Raw genomic sequence first — 13,885 nt, 5'->3', positions numbered from 1 at the left:
CTAACATAAACAGCCATTTATAAAGTCAAAAGTATAATAATCTGAGAGATGACTTTGAAAAGATGTTTAAAAAAAATTGACAAAAATGATATAGCACCAGCCTCAAGAAGAAGTCTCATATTAATGTCCTGACTCAGAGTGGAATGGGGAGGAACTGAGTGGGAACCTGAGCTAGCTTTCTCAGTTACTGTCGAGGGTCTCTGTAGGAGGCCCCCAGAAGAGAATCCAAGAATGAAGGCTAAAGCGAGGCACTTAATGCCTGAGAGAAGGCCCTGACTGAAAAAGGTAATGGGGTTTGTTTCTGAGTTTATGTTTATGTTTATGTCACATATAATTTCATACTAGCTGATTATGTCACATATAATTTCATGCTAGCTGATTAAGGTAGGTGGTATTATGTTCATTTTCTGTTTCAGAAAACAGACTCATAGTTATTTGTGTGTGCGTGTGTGTGTGCATGTGTGTGTGTGTGTGTGTGTGTGTGTGTGTGTGTTTTGAAGCTTGACCAAAAACACATTTTCTTAGAAGGTGAAATAAAAAGTTATGCCGCATTTTATCAGCTACCAAGTTCATACATAAGACTCTAGTTGACTTCATCTGGTTTTAGCAGGTAGACAAATCAGACATAAAATTCTCCTTAAAAACATGAACCAAAAGTTTAAGTATTTACATTAAGATATTTACATAAGTATAAATATTAAGATAAAATTCCATTCATTCTCAGGTAACATTTGCAGTATGGCATACTTGATAGCATTTACTGTGGAATAGTTTGGAAGCTTCTTGCAATCATTTATTCATCCTTCAAGAAATATTTATTGAATTAATAACAATGCAGATTTAGTGGAAAAAATGTTCTTCAATTTCATGGTGCCTACAGTTTAAGAAGAGTGTAATTAAAAAATAAAAACAAATAAACATAGCTATAAATTTTGAAAAAAAAATCACATGACACAAAAAGTTAGAACATGCTTAATTAGTATACTAGAGAAATATTCTTTAACCAGAGAAAAAGAATCTTTGGTAAAGATGTTATCTTTCATTTATTATAGTTGCATTAAGGAACCAATGGAATGATTTTGTACAGGAAAGCAATATGATTCCATTTCTATTTTTAAAGATTATTTTGGCTGTTTGTGGAGGAAAGATCAAAGACAATAGTTAGCAGAATTAGGAAGAGAGGAGAAGAAGCAATTGCAGTGTCCAGAAAGAAATAACAAAGGATGGACTATGGTTGAAAGAATGATGCTAGAGAAACTTGCATGCATTTCGAGAGATGTTTTTATAAGAAAAATTGCCAAGCTACGGTGATGAATACTACATGACTGGGAGCCACAGGAAGAGGATATTGGTTCCAGACTCTCTGTGTATGGAAGTGCCACTTACTAATATGAATAAGGCTGGAGAGATTGCAGGTTTAGGGAGAAATATCAGTAGTTTGGGCTAAAATATTAGATGTGAAATGTCTCTTAGTTGTCTAGTTACAGATGCTGAATAGGTTGTTGAGTATATTGGTCTGAAGCTTGGGAAATGAGAAAATAGAGAATCAACTATAGATCATTGATTTCTTAAGTAATGGGACTTGTGAGCTTGCTACGGTAAGTAGATGGTGTGAGAAGGTAGGAGAGGGACAGCATGGGAGACAGAAGTGAAGCAGGTGGGGGCAAGAATGAGGTGTCATGGGGATCAAGAAAGACAGAATATCAATTGTGTAAAATGTAGCTTAGAGGGCACAAAAGATGATGTTTGAACAGTCCATATTGACCATAACAACAAAGTGGTTACAAATGACACTTACAAGAACATTTCAGTAGAACGGCATTGGGGAGTAGAGAGAGAGGATAGAACAGTCAGTGAGAGGTAAGAAGTGAAGCCAGATTATATAGACAACTTTTATGGAAGCTTGATTGGGAAGAAGAATAGGCACACAGAGTAATGTGAAACTTTGTTGTAATTTAATGATATATACTATAGCATATATTTGGATGTTAATGAGAAGAATTTGGTAATTATAAAAAGTAACAAAAGCTAATGTACAACTGTGTCCTATGTGCCAGGAATTATTCGAGATGTTCATCTATATAGACTTATTAATACTTTTGACAATCCTGTGAAACAGTTATTGCTATTTTATATTTATATACATGGAAACTGGGGCACAGAAAGGTGAACTTGCCTAAGGTCCTAACCTGGTAAGTGACAGAGTTAGGATTTAAACAGTCTCATTATAGTTTTAGTTGTTAATATTCTAGAATGCATTAGCTTCTCAACTAGAGAGGGAAAGTTGCAAACTGAGGAGAGGAAACAACTGATGAAGTCCATGTGAAGGCTGGAGAAAAGAGAATCTAAAATAAATATGGAGAGATTGGACATTATTAGACAAAGGGCCCATTCTTTGCTGGACTTTGAAGTGCCTTAATGAGCCAAGACTTATTTATTCATCAACCATGACTCAATGAAACCAGATATTAATGATGGTAATCCTTTCTTTTGAGAAAAAAAAAATATATATATATACAAATTACGAAAAGGCTTATGATTTCCTAAATAATTGATTTTTACTTTCAATATCCAAATAGCAGACTTTCAAAATTGAAACTCTCAAACCAGAAGTCTTCTCCAGTACTCCCAGTAAGTGATAAATTCCTTCTAATTTAATTAAGTGCAAAAGTGATTCTGTGGTACTGCTGGCTACATTTCAGGTGTGATTGAAGCATGTATAAAGTGCTTTTGGATATGCTAAGTCAACAGTGTTAATTAAAGACAATCTTTGATTTGGAAGGTTTCTGCTAGGATGGTGTAAACACTGAAAGGTACAAAAAAGTTTTGAGAATTTTTCTCAGCAGTATTTGTTGGTTTCCATGTGAATCCATGTAATTTCTGGGCTTGTAGAAATAAAATTCTTATAAAGGTCTATGAAATTATTACATCTCCCAATTTATGGAGAAGATAGGTATAGAGAAAAAAGGGAATTAAAAAGAAAATAAAATCTTTATTTACTGATAGAATTTTGAAAAGATTTGAAGGAATCAAATCTTCCCTAAAATCATTTTTTCTTAAAAAGTGAGATACACTTTAGTATAAAAAAGGTAGCATGTAGTAATATAGAAAGATATATAAGACACATGGAGTTTATTTACTAATTATAGTCTACTCTGATTATAGGTAATGTCCCTAACAGATAATCCATTCAGAAGAGAATCATATCGATGTTTTGTTGGAAAGAATAGCAATAGACTGCTTTCCGTCTTCCTGGTATGGACAGAAAAAAATCACGTGTAATTTCTTTTTCATCTACCTACCCTCGTCCCTTTACCCCTTCCCTCCTTCTTTCTTCCAAGGACAATTACTGCAGATTTACAAGTGGTAATAGTTCCAGAAATGTGAAAGATGCCAATTCTTGATTTACTCTTAGTTACCCGTGAAGAATAATTATCAAAAAATTGTTATAGAATTTTAAAGAGAAAATAACGATTACTCTAGTTTTATACATAATATAATCCAAAAACTGTTTAATTGGAAATTTATATTCAAAAGTAAGTTCCTATAACTTCTCTTGGGGTATTAAAATAGACGAGAATATGATCAGTATAATCTATTACTGCCTAAATTCCAAATGAAAAGGTATGGGAATTCTTGATATCTTAAGATCTGTTCATTCATATATTTTGATGTTACTATTTAAATGAAAATGAAGACAGAAATGCATAATAGAAAAAAAGGTACAGCCACCAATCAATAGAAATTTTAAAAGTACTCATTCATAAAAAACAATAATATTCAATCATAAGAAATAAAATTGAATAAAGAAGGAATATTTGGTAGATCAAATGTGATAAGCAACAAAAAATAAATACTAGATCATTCCTAAAGAATAAAATGTTTTCTAGGAAACTAAAATCAGATTACTTCGTTACATTTCTGTGAGAATGTTTCTGCCATAGGAACTGTTTGACCACAGAACAACACCCAACTGATCCTCACGTGTTCTAGGAAATTGAACATTGACCAATTCTTCTTTGCACATGTTCCCAAATTGCTTGTTTGCCCCCTTTGCAGCTAATCAAAGACTTCTAAATGTATTTGAAGATCAATTAGAAAGTCTCCCCATTTCCAAATTTTCTACCTTAACAGAGCACTTGCCAGTCAGACTCTCCCAGCGTTTCCTCCTTTTACTCTATACAACCAATTCTCCTTAAGTATAAACGGTGTCTTGCTTGAGAACAAATGAACAATTTCAAAATCTAATGTAAGGCTTTGATCTCTAATCCCTCCTAAATATTTTAACTTACAGAGATGTTTTATCTAGGTTATTAAATCTGACCAAATCAAATAGAACTAATGTTGTATAATTGACTATTCTAAATTCCACTGTGGACCAAGATAAAAATCAGTGGGGAAAAAAAAAAAATCTCACTCCCAGGCTAACGTCAAGACTTAAGGTAAGGATCCTACTGATGCTACAACTATTTGAAAAGAATTTCTTTTTCTTTTTCTTTTTTTTTTTTGCCTGGCACACCTGGGGCCTGGTCCATGGCTCTACCTGGGGTGTGAACTCAGGACCTTCTGCATGTAAAGCAGACATGCTTACCACTACACTATGAAGCCACTCCCTTGAAAAGAATTTCATTCCACAATTTGACAGATAAACTTTAAAACCCAAAGGCAGAGTTCAGTCAAGTTTAATATAAAAAGTCAAATACACTAAGTATAAATGCTTTCTTTAAACTCTAATATTGTGTGTGTGTCTGTATATGTGCAGATACAAACATGAAAAAGAGGGGAAAAGGAAAGAAAAAGGGAGAGTGATATTGGAGGTCTTTAAAAGGGAAAAGAAATAAAAAAATCTTGAGTAGATAAAATAAAGGGAGAGGGAATATGCATCTATAAATGAACTTATCCGGAAAAAAAAAAAAAAAAAAAAAAAAACATTTGAGAAATTTTAACTTTGCTCTGGTTTTGGGTGTGTCTCTTTTCACCTCCCTGGTATATTGCTTTGGTCTGGTCGCTGGATCCCTTCTGGCTATCTTTATGACCTTTTAAGTCATAGTCGATCCTACAGCCAGAGTATTCTTTCTAAAACTTAGACTTGACCATGTATCCTTGTTTAAAGCCTCCTTTAATGGTTCCCAATTGTTCTTGAGATAAATCTACTTCTCGTCTAGCGTCTTACCAATATCCTCATCCTGTTCTCAAACCTTACCTTTCTCTTTCTTGTTTTTGGTATCTACACCAGCTGTTACCTCTGGTTGGAATAACCACTGACTCCATTTGCCAATTCCTCTCCTAGCAAAACCCGATTATTTTTTTCAACTTACTGCTTAGAAACTTCTTTCTGGAAAGTATCTTACATTCGCCTCCCTCCATGTAACTTAGGTGTTCCAATAGCACCCTTCAGTTCCGAGCTCTTGCTTTATATGACACCCTATTGTATTTGCTTGTTTCCTTGTCGTAAGATCCCCCTTGATTGTGAGCCATCTGATAACATGGTCTGGTGTCCATCTCACTCCTCTTTAAACAACTAATATCCAGCAGGAACCGTAGTATATATTCATTAGTCAAGAAATATTAAACTAATAAGTGAATAAATCTGAAAACAATTTAGATAAACTATAAAAATAAGAAAAACAGTACATAAAGCATAAAGGATTACAAATACTTTTAAAAAAATACTCAAAAATAAACATATCCTGAACCTGCTTTTGAAAGCTTTTAAGAGCTCAGTAAAATATAGCTTTCCTGATTTGTGATTATACCAGTAGCACACCAATGATATGTGGTAAACTGACAAAACAGAATTTTTGCAGAGTTAGAAAATTAGATGAAAACAGAACATACGAATTGAATTTAAAGATTAAATGGGATCACAGTCTTAAGACTCTTGCATTCAAGAAGTGCCAGAAGTGGGAGTATTATATCATGCATAACTAAATCCTCCATGTAAAGAAGTACATAAATGATATGAGCCAGGCTGATGCTTCTGCAGCTTATATCTTCTAAGAAGAATTCACATCAATACTTGATGCTGCTAATGCATGCCACCACATGCTACTTACATGCTATATATAGGTTTCCTTAGTAATTCAAAAGGGCAATAATATGGAGGGTGTTGCTTGCCATGATGGGTACTTTTCCAATAAAATAATTCCTCCACTCAAACATAAACTATACATGGATTAAGTATAACTGTACGGTTAACACAGAAATGGCATGTTCTAAAGAGGTAGAATTCTAGTAAGATGACCCTACATATGCTTAAATAAACTCCACTTTATGTTGCAATTCCTCTCATTTATGAATTAATTTTAGCACATTTTGAATTTGTCATTTATTGAACTGAGAATTTGAAAACATCTCACTTAACTATATATGTGGCATGTTCTAGGTAAAATGAAAAGCAAACTTTAAAACCTTTTCTATTAACACACACACACACATACACACACACCAATTTTAAACATTCAATTAAATTAAATTTTATCAAATATTTTACTGAGAGAATTATTATAGAGATTGTTATATAATTGACATTTTCCAGGTTAAAATATGAATTTTAAAAGAATCACCACTAACATACTAAGATTTTTGGTTGGACGAGTGAGTTATAGACACGAGCCTAAAGGAAATATTTCTTTAATCTTTAAGACAAAGATAAAAAGTGAATTGTCTCTCTGTAAAGAGCAGCTTATATTTGTTGGTCCAAAAGGGTGTGTGTGGGAAAATCTCTCTCAAACTTCTTGTCTCTTATATTTCTTTTACTTCAAAAGAAGTAAAGATATCTGCCTATGATAAATAAAATGTCACTTTATGATTCCCTGCTGTCTAATTTGAACATTTCAAAAAATTAGATAATTACCATGGTGATTACAGATGATACATGGTTAGTTGTTTTAACATTATTATAGAACTTATATACATGATTTTGAGTGCTAAAAAATAAAGCATTATTTACTAACTAGAAATATTAACATTAACATAAAGAATTATTTTATAGAAATAGGAGAGGAGCAACAGGGGTTTGCCTCTAAGAAGTTTCCATTCTTAAATGACCTTCTCTGATGCACTGAATATTAAAGATGCATAGAACTATAAAAAATGGAAATGATTAAATGTCATTATTAAATTATCACATTATTAAATTATTAAATAAAATAAATTATTAGATTATTTACATTATTATTTTTAAATATCAGAAATAAAACTAATATCTGTAAGATAAGTTATCTTCTTCTTCCATTTTCATTGATCAAGACCTAAAAATATTTGTTTTAACTCCTATCTAATTTATAAAATTACGAGGCCAAATTTTGAAAGGTTTGTTAGTAGCAAACCAATCTCTAAGAGGAAAGTCAGTTTTTAAATGGCTTTTCTAATCCCTTTGTCCTCCAACTATGGTCCTTGGACCAGAGCATTGGCAGCACCTGGAAGCTTATGAGAAATGTAGGATCTCTCGGAGCCACTCTAGAAACTAAATTAAAATCTACATCTTAACAAGACTCCTAGAGATCTGTATACACATTAAAGTTTGAGGTGGCATATTCTGTGATACCATTGTCTATAATTCACACATTCTCAAAGCTCAAAGAGATTCAGCATGGCTCATACACAATATTTTTCTATATAGGAAGGGCATATGTTTTAATTTTACAGACAAAAAAAAAATAGTGTGCATAGTGATGTAATTTACCATATATTACACTGTCATTAATGATAAATTTGTTGATGAGCAATCAATATTAGAGTGATTTCTTTATTATTCTATAACTTGAAGCTATAAAAGACATAATGTTTGAGGTAATAAAAACAGACTCTTGCTATCATCCTTCAGTTTTTATGCAATTAGAAGTTGTATGCTATATAAGGAGAACAATTTCTATAATAAATTTATTTTCTGTTATTTTTCTTATTATTTAGACTATCAGTAATTATATAGCTTTATAATCTATGTGATTGAATAATAAAAGAACCTCTGTACTTTTTTATTGTTTATAATTTACTGTTGATTAATTTCATGATTTTATTCTACCATACCCTAATCAGAATAATTTTGCTATTTTAATAACTTTAATTGATTCATTTCACTGCTTTCCATGCCTAATTCTAATAAACAAATATTTATTATTCTACACTTGCTAGAGCAAAGCACAGTATGGGGAATGGTGTGTTTTAAATGATGAATAAGATACAATCTCTGCTCTCAAATACACTCCAGTTCATCAAATAGCCATAATTAATTTTCATGACAAAGAAAATGCTATGGGAACATAGAGAGCAGTCACTTCTGATTTGTGGAATTAGTTAAGACTTTCTAAAGGAGAAAGAATTTAAAAATAGGCCGGAGAGGACGGTTGGGACAATAACAAGAAGAAAATCTTGTAAAGGACATTTTGTGTGCGAAGAGAGCAAGAGTATTTTCCCTTGTGGTGGATTATTACAAGAAGTGCCTGGAGAATGATGTAGCCAAATAATTTTTAAGCACTTACTTAGCTACTTGTATTAAAGTATACAAAGTTAAAAATATGACTCATAAAAATCTATATAATGAGCTCTTATAGCAGATTAAAAAAAAATAATGAGGGAAGTAGCAAGATGATGAAGTCGGTTCAAAGGAAAATAAAATAGGCTGCTCAACATAAAAGTCAGTGGGGAAGAAAAAATCTCAGGAATAATATTGCAAAATTAGATACATAACTAGTTAACATCTTACAGGGCAATAAAAATGCAACCTTTGAGGTTATCTTTTCCAGTGGACAGCAATCATATGTTATTTATCAATCTTCTAAAAGTTAACATCTAACTTTACAATCTGGCTCTAATCAATAGTAAACCAAACAAAGTTTCAATTCCCTAGAACACCAGCTAACTCTTAGGTGGACTGTTTGACAATGCTCTCATAGAACTTCAAAAGTGCACTTCTATATAATTTTTGAATTGATTTGTCAACACCACCCAGTTAAGTAGCTATTATCAAACCCAGTTTGTAGAGGAAACTGAGTTTTAGAGATATTAGACAAATTATCCAAATCGCATAGATGATATGAAAGAACTGAAACCTTAATCCAGATTTGCTTGCTTTCAAAGTCATAGACCTTGAACTGCACAAAAGGAACATACGGTTAATATTTATCCTGTCCTATGCAACATCTAAGTGCTAAACTAATAAAATTAATTTAATATTTAAAACAAACAAACAAACAACCTCCTCCCCACCAAGCCATGAGGTTGTTGGATTCCTATTGCACAAATGAAGAGACTGAGATCCAAAAAGAACAAGAAGAAGAAGGGAGGGTGACGCAATCAGTGGGGAAGGATCTGGGCAAGAAACTAGGACTCGAAATTTAAGATCATACAGTGTATTCAAAGAATAGCACACTTCAGTGTGTCCTGAGGTTAGGAAAGACAAAAGCTATTGTATTAGATAAGTGTGGATGGAGATTCTACTTGCAATCTCCCCTTAAAGGAGCTAGAATTTTTTTTTTCCACTTCTTAACCATTTTTGTATCATACATTAATCTATGATTCAGGAGGAAGTTATGTTGTCATTCTGAAATGTGCATATCTGTACTATGCACAAAATTTTGTATACCTCTTTGCTCCAGGGCTTATACACGTTTTTATAAGGATACCAATAGGTGGGCAGTGAGGATTCCCACAAGCTTTTTACATATCTGATTAACCTATTTATGTATGGTTTAAGCACACTATTTAAGTAAATGGGGTCTTAACTAAAACATGGAAAATGAAAATAATGCAATTCTTATCTCCTTCCAGTTAGCACCAGGACTAAACCCCCTTGTTCAGACTGTTTCAATTTCAGCCTCATGATTTCATTAAACAAAGAAACACTCAAACCGACCAAGTCAGATGACAACAACAACGAACACCTCTTCCCAGGCAAGATTAAAGAGATATGAGCACAATCGAGTGATTAAAAGCAGACTCTGAAACCAAATGCCCAGGTTTTAAAATCAACTCTTCTTTCTAGTTGTGAAATTGTAAAACTTTTCTATGTTTCAATATTCTCATTTGTAAAATAAGCACAATGATAGAATATATCTATTATGAGGTTTCAATAAGGTATTTGTATTTACAGTGTTAAAAGCAGTGTTTAGCACATAGTGCTATGTTAAAAGCAGTGTTTAGCACATAAGTGCTATGTAAGCATTTGCTAAATAAGTGTGCACACCCCTTTTTTTCCTTTTCTTTTGCTTAAAACATATAGAAAGTATGTCTATCAAATACCCAGACCCTGAAATATCACTTATTAAGGTCTATAACATTTCTATGACTGTATTTTAGAAGGTATAAGTACATCTCTGGGCTTTAAAAAGTCTTTAGAATATGTAAATGACACTCACTGATGATTTAAAAAAGATATCGATCTTCTGAAATCTGAAAAAAAAAAAAAAGATTTTTCTTTCTGTTCCTAAAATGGAGATATCAGCTGTAAATTATTTTTTTCCCTCTATGGGCTAATATAATTTCACTTAAAATTTCCTAGTATTTCTTGACTAATTAATTATGTAATCTTAAATATGAGTTTATTAGAGAAATATGTAACTAATGTATATTCTTAACTGCTAAATTTTATCTTATTGAACTTTGACTTTTAAATTATTGAATTAATAAGCTCTACCATTATTTTAATTGTGGCTTTACACCTTGATAATTGTATTTAATGGAATTAATTACCATTTTGCTTTTCAGTATCTTGATACAAAAATCTCCAAGTCACATAGCTACTCTTGGTATTTTACTGAAAAGATATTTATGACTTTTTATATTTTAATGTTAGTGATTTAATCACAGTTGGGATAATTCTATATATTATTTTGAGTAAGGAACACTATGAAATCTATATATTACCCCAATAATAGGAAACTTTTCCACTCACTATTAATTCTTATAATGAAAACATTGTCTTTTAATATCTTACTTGACCAAGAAAACACAAATTTGTCTTTGAATATATATATTTTTTTCTTCTGTGGATTAATGCTCTATTAGTATTTCTGGATTTCTTTCCACATTCCTGAATAATATTTAACATTCACTTAACTCACTCAGAAGTTGTGAGTCTTCAATCATTCTGAAGGTAAAAGAGACCTTACATAATTTCACATCACTGTGCAAACATGATATATTGTTCACCATCTGAAGTTATGAAGCACATGAGCACATGACAATATTTTAAGCCTTCTTGAATTTCCACTATGTAAACTTCAGGATGTTTATTATTATGTTATTTATGAGATAGTTTTGTCATACATAAATTAAGAAAATAAGATATTTACTGATAAAAATGGGTACAGAGGTAGAATTTTGAAATGGGCATATTTATGTACCCATTTATTCTGTTAAAAATAGATTTTTATTATTTGAGGAGCAGGGCCATAAAACTGGATATATGACTTTACATGTACATCAAAGGAAATTCACTGTTTTGACTGAAGATACTATTCTTGATCAGATTATAAATATATCTTCAGCAGGTTACATGTTTCCTAACCAGATTATCTTTCTTAATTTCAATGAGCATGTTCATAATTGAACAGTAGAGGGAGCTCTAAAAAAAGCTTAGTAAATAAGTGAAAAGTTGAGGTAAAAAATTGTTAATATAAGATGGTAAGTAAAAAATCACTAAAATTGCTTGAGTCATAAACCAATAAATTAATTTTACTTTCAAAATCATGTGCTCTTTAAAATCCTTTAGAGGGTTAATAAGCATTCATCATTTAAAAAATCTTTAATAATTGTTTTATTTTAGGTTCTAGATATACAAAAGGAATTTGTTATTGCATTTTCATTCCATTAAGTTTATATATAAATTTACTTACATATATCATGGCTAGGTTCTTTTATGTGACTTATACTCTTCATTTAAGCATATTAAAGTTGGATTAAAAATTTGAGAACTGATACTATTAAGTCACCAAGAACTTTACTATTCTAAAGGTTGGCTTCCTGACCCCAGATCTAAATCAAATTGAACTGGTATAAACACAGCTCCATAAAAACCCAGAACTATCCAATGACTGTAGATAATTGACGAACAGGTGATATTTACTGAATATTTATTGGAATCTTGCTGCTATTCTTGGTATTCTAATAAATATAAAAAGAATACAGAATTGAATAGCTGTGTGAGAGGAGAAAAGGATTTAGGACAAGAGTTTGATTCCCAAATGTGGGGAAGAGGGACTCTATTTTTAAGAGAAATAATTTTATTCAGGTATAATGACTCATACATCCCAGGCCTGATTTGAAGATTATGTGAAAAAATAAAGGTAAATTTTCTTAAACTATTACTGAACCAGAACTATTCAATAAATAACCCCCTTTTCCATTATTCATATTTCCAAAATCCCAAAATTTCTGAAAACTTATATTGTTTTTCATATAATTCATTTTGTGGCAAAATGTAGCCTGACCCAAACCAATTCACCAACAAGGTATGAGCTCAATTGATATGAAGTTACTTATAACCATTATATTTTATATGTTATTTACCCATCATTTTGTTAAACTTTAACATGTTTGATTACCAGATGTTCATCTGGAACCGCATGTGGGGTTATATCATGTCTAGTATGTGCATACCATTATTGTTCTAGATTCTGGAAGCTTCTAAACTCTAAAACATATGGCTGCCAGGATTTTAGATGAGAGATTGCGGCCTTATTGCCCTCTACCTGTCTCCAAACTGTTTTCAGTATATGTTAATAATTATGTTTAATATATGAGGTACTTGTAATGCAGAGAAGATCTAAGCAATAGTCTATCATGAGGTATGCTGTTGGATTGAGTCTTTGCGTACTCCCAAAATTCATTAGTTGAAATCCCGCCTCACAATGTGATGGTATTAGGAGGTGGGGCTTTTGGGAGGTGCTTAAGATTAGATGAGGTCATGAGGGCAAAGCCTCATGAATAGGATTTCTTCTGTGTGAGGATACAAGAGTAGTTGACAGATTGCAACTTGGAAGAGCATCCTCCTCTAAACTTGACCATGCCGGCACTCTGATTTCAAACTTCTAGACTCCAAAACAGTGAGAAATTAATTTCTGTTGTTTATCAGCAATCTAGTCTGTGATACGTTGTTATAGAAGCCTGAACTAAGACACAGGCCATCATATATGCAGGGATTTATGACCACATCAAGCCATTTCATGATCAACATCTAAATTATCTAAACATTATAATAGTGTTATGTGGAAACATTATGCATTCTTGCTAATCATGGAGGCTACTTTTTCAAGAGATGATGATGACCTATTTAGTTGCAGATTTCTCCCATCAATTATGGTATATATTTACATCATTTAATATAACATTGAATGTTGAGGGCCAACATATCATGAAACACTATAAAATCTATCATATAACAGGTAGCAAATGAAAGAGAAAATGATTCATAATAATTGTAGAAAAAAGGGTGATAATAAAATGATTTACAACATATCTAATAGATTTTAAAAAATGATCTTAGTTCTGCACTAAGGATTTGATGGATGAGATGGCAGAAATACTACCAGAATTGCTCCTAAATAAATGTAAATACTATATTTAAGAACAGTAATATGGAGTATTTTTTATTCTTGAAAATGAAACATAAGAAAATTGGAGAAAGTAAAATTACAGATGTCGGTAAAAGTAACTAGTTCAGACTTTAGGGAAAAAAAATTTTTTTTCAAGTAGTTTAGCATTATGCAGGTATTTCTATTGGCCAAATGTCTTTAAAATATAATACACCAATCATTTTTGATATAGCATTTATACAGCCTAGTATGTACACACATACATCCATAGCAGACTCTTTCCTTCCCAGAAGTTTTCCATGCTAGCCTTAAAAGCAAACTTTGAATTCACAGTTTCAACTGCTATGTAA

This window comes from Pteropus alecto, unplaced genomic scaffold, assembly GCF_000325575.1.
Source record: "Pteropus alecto unplaced genomic scaffold, ASM32557v1 scaffold239, whole genome shotgun sequence".
In the NCBI taxonomy this organism is placed as follows: Eukaryota; Metazoa; Chordata; class Mammalia; order Chiroptera; family Pteropodidae; genus Pteropus; species Pteropus alecto.
The sequence above is the reverse complement of the archived record's forward strand: the minus strand, read 5'-3'. Positions refer to the sequence as shown.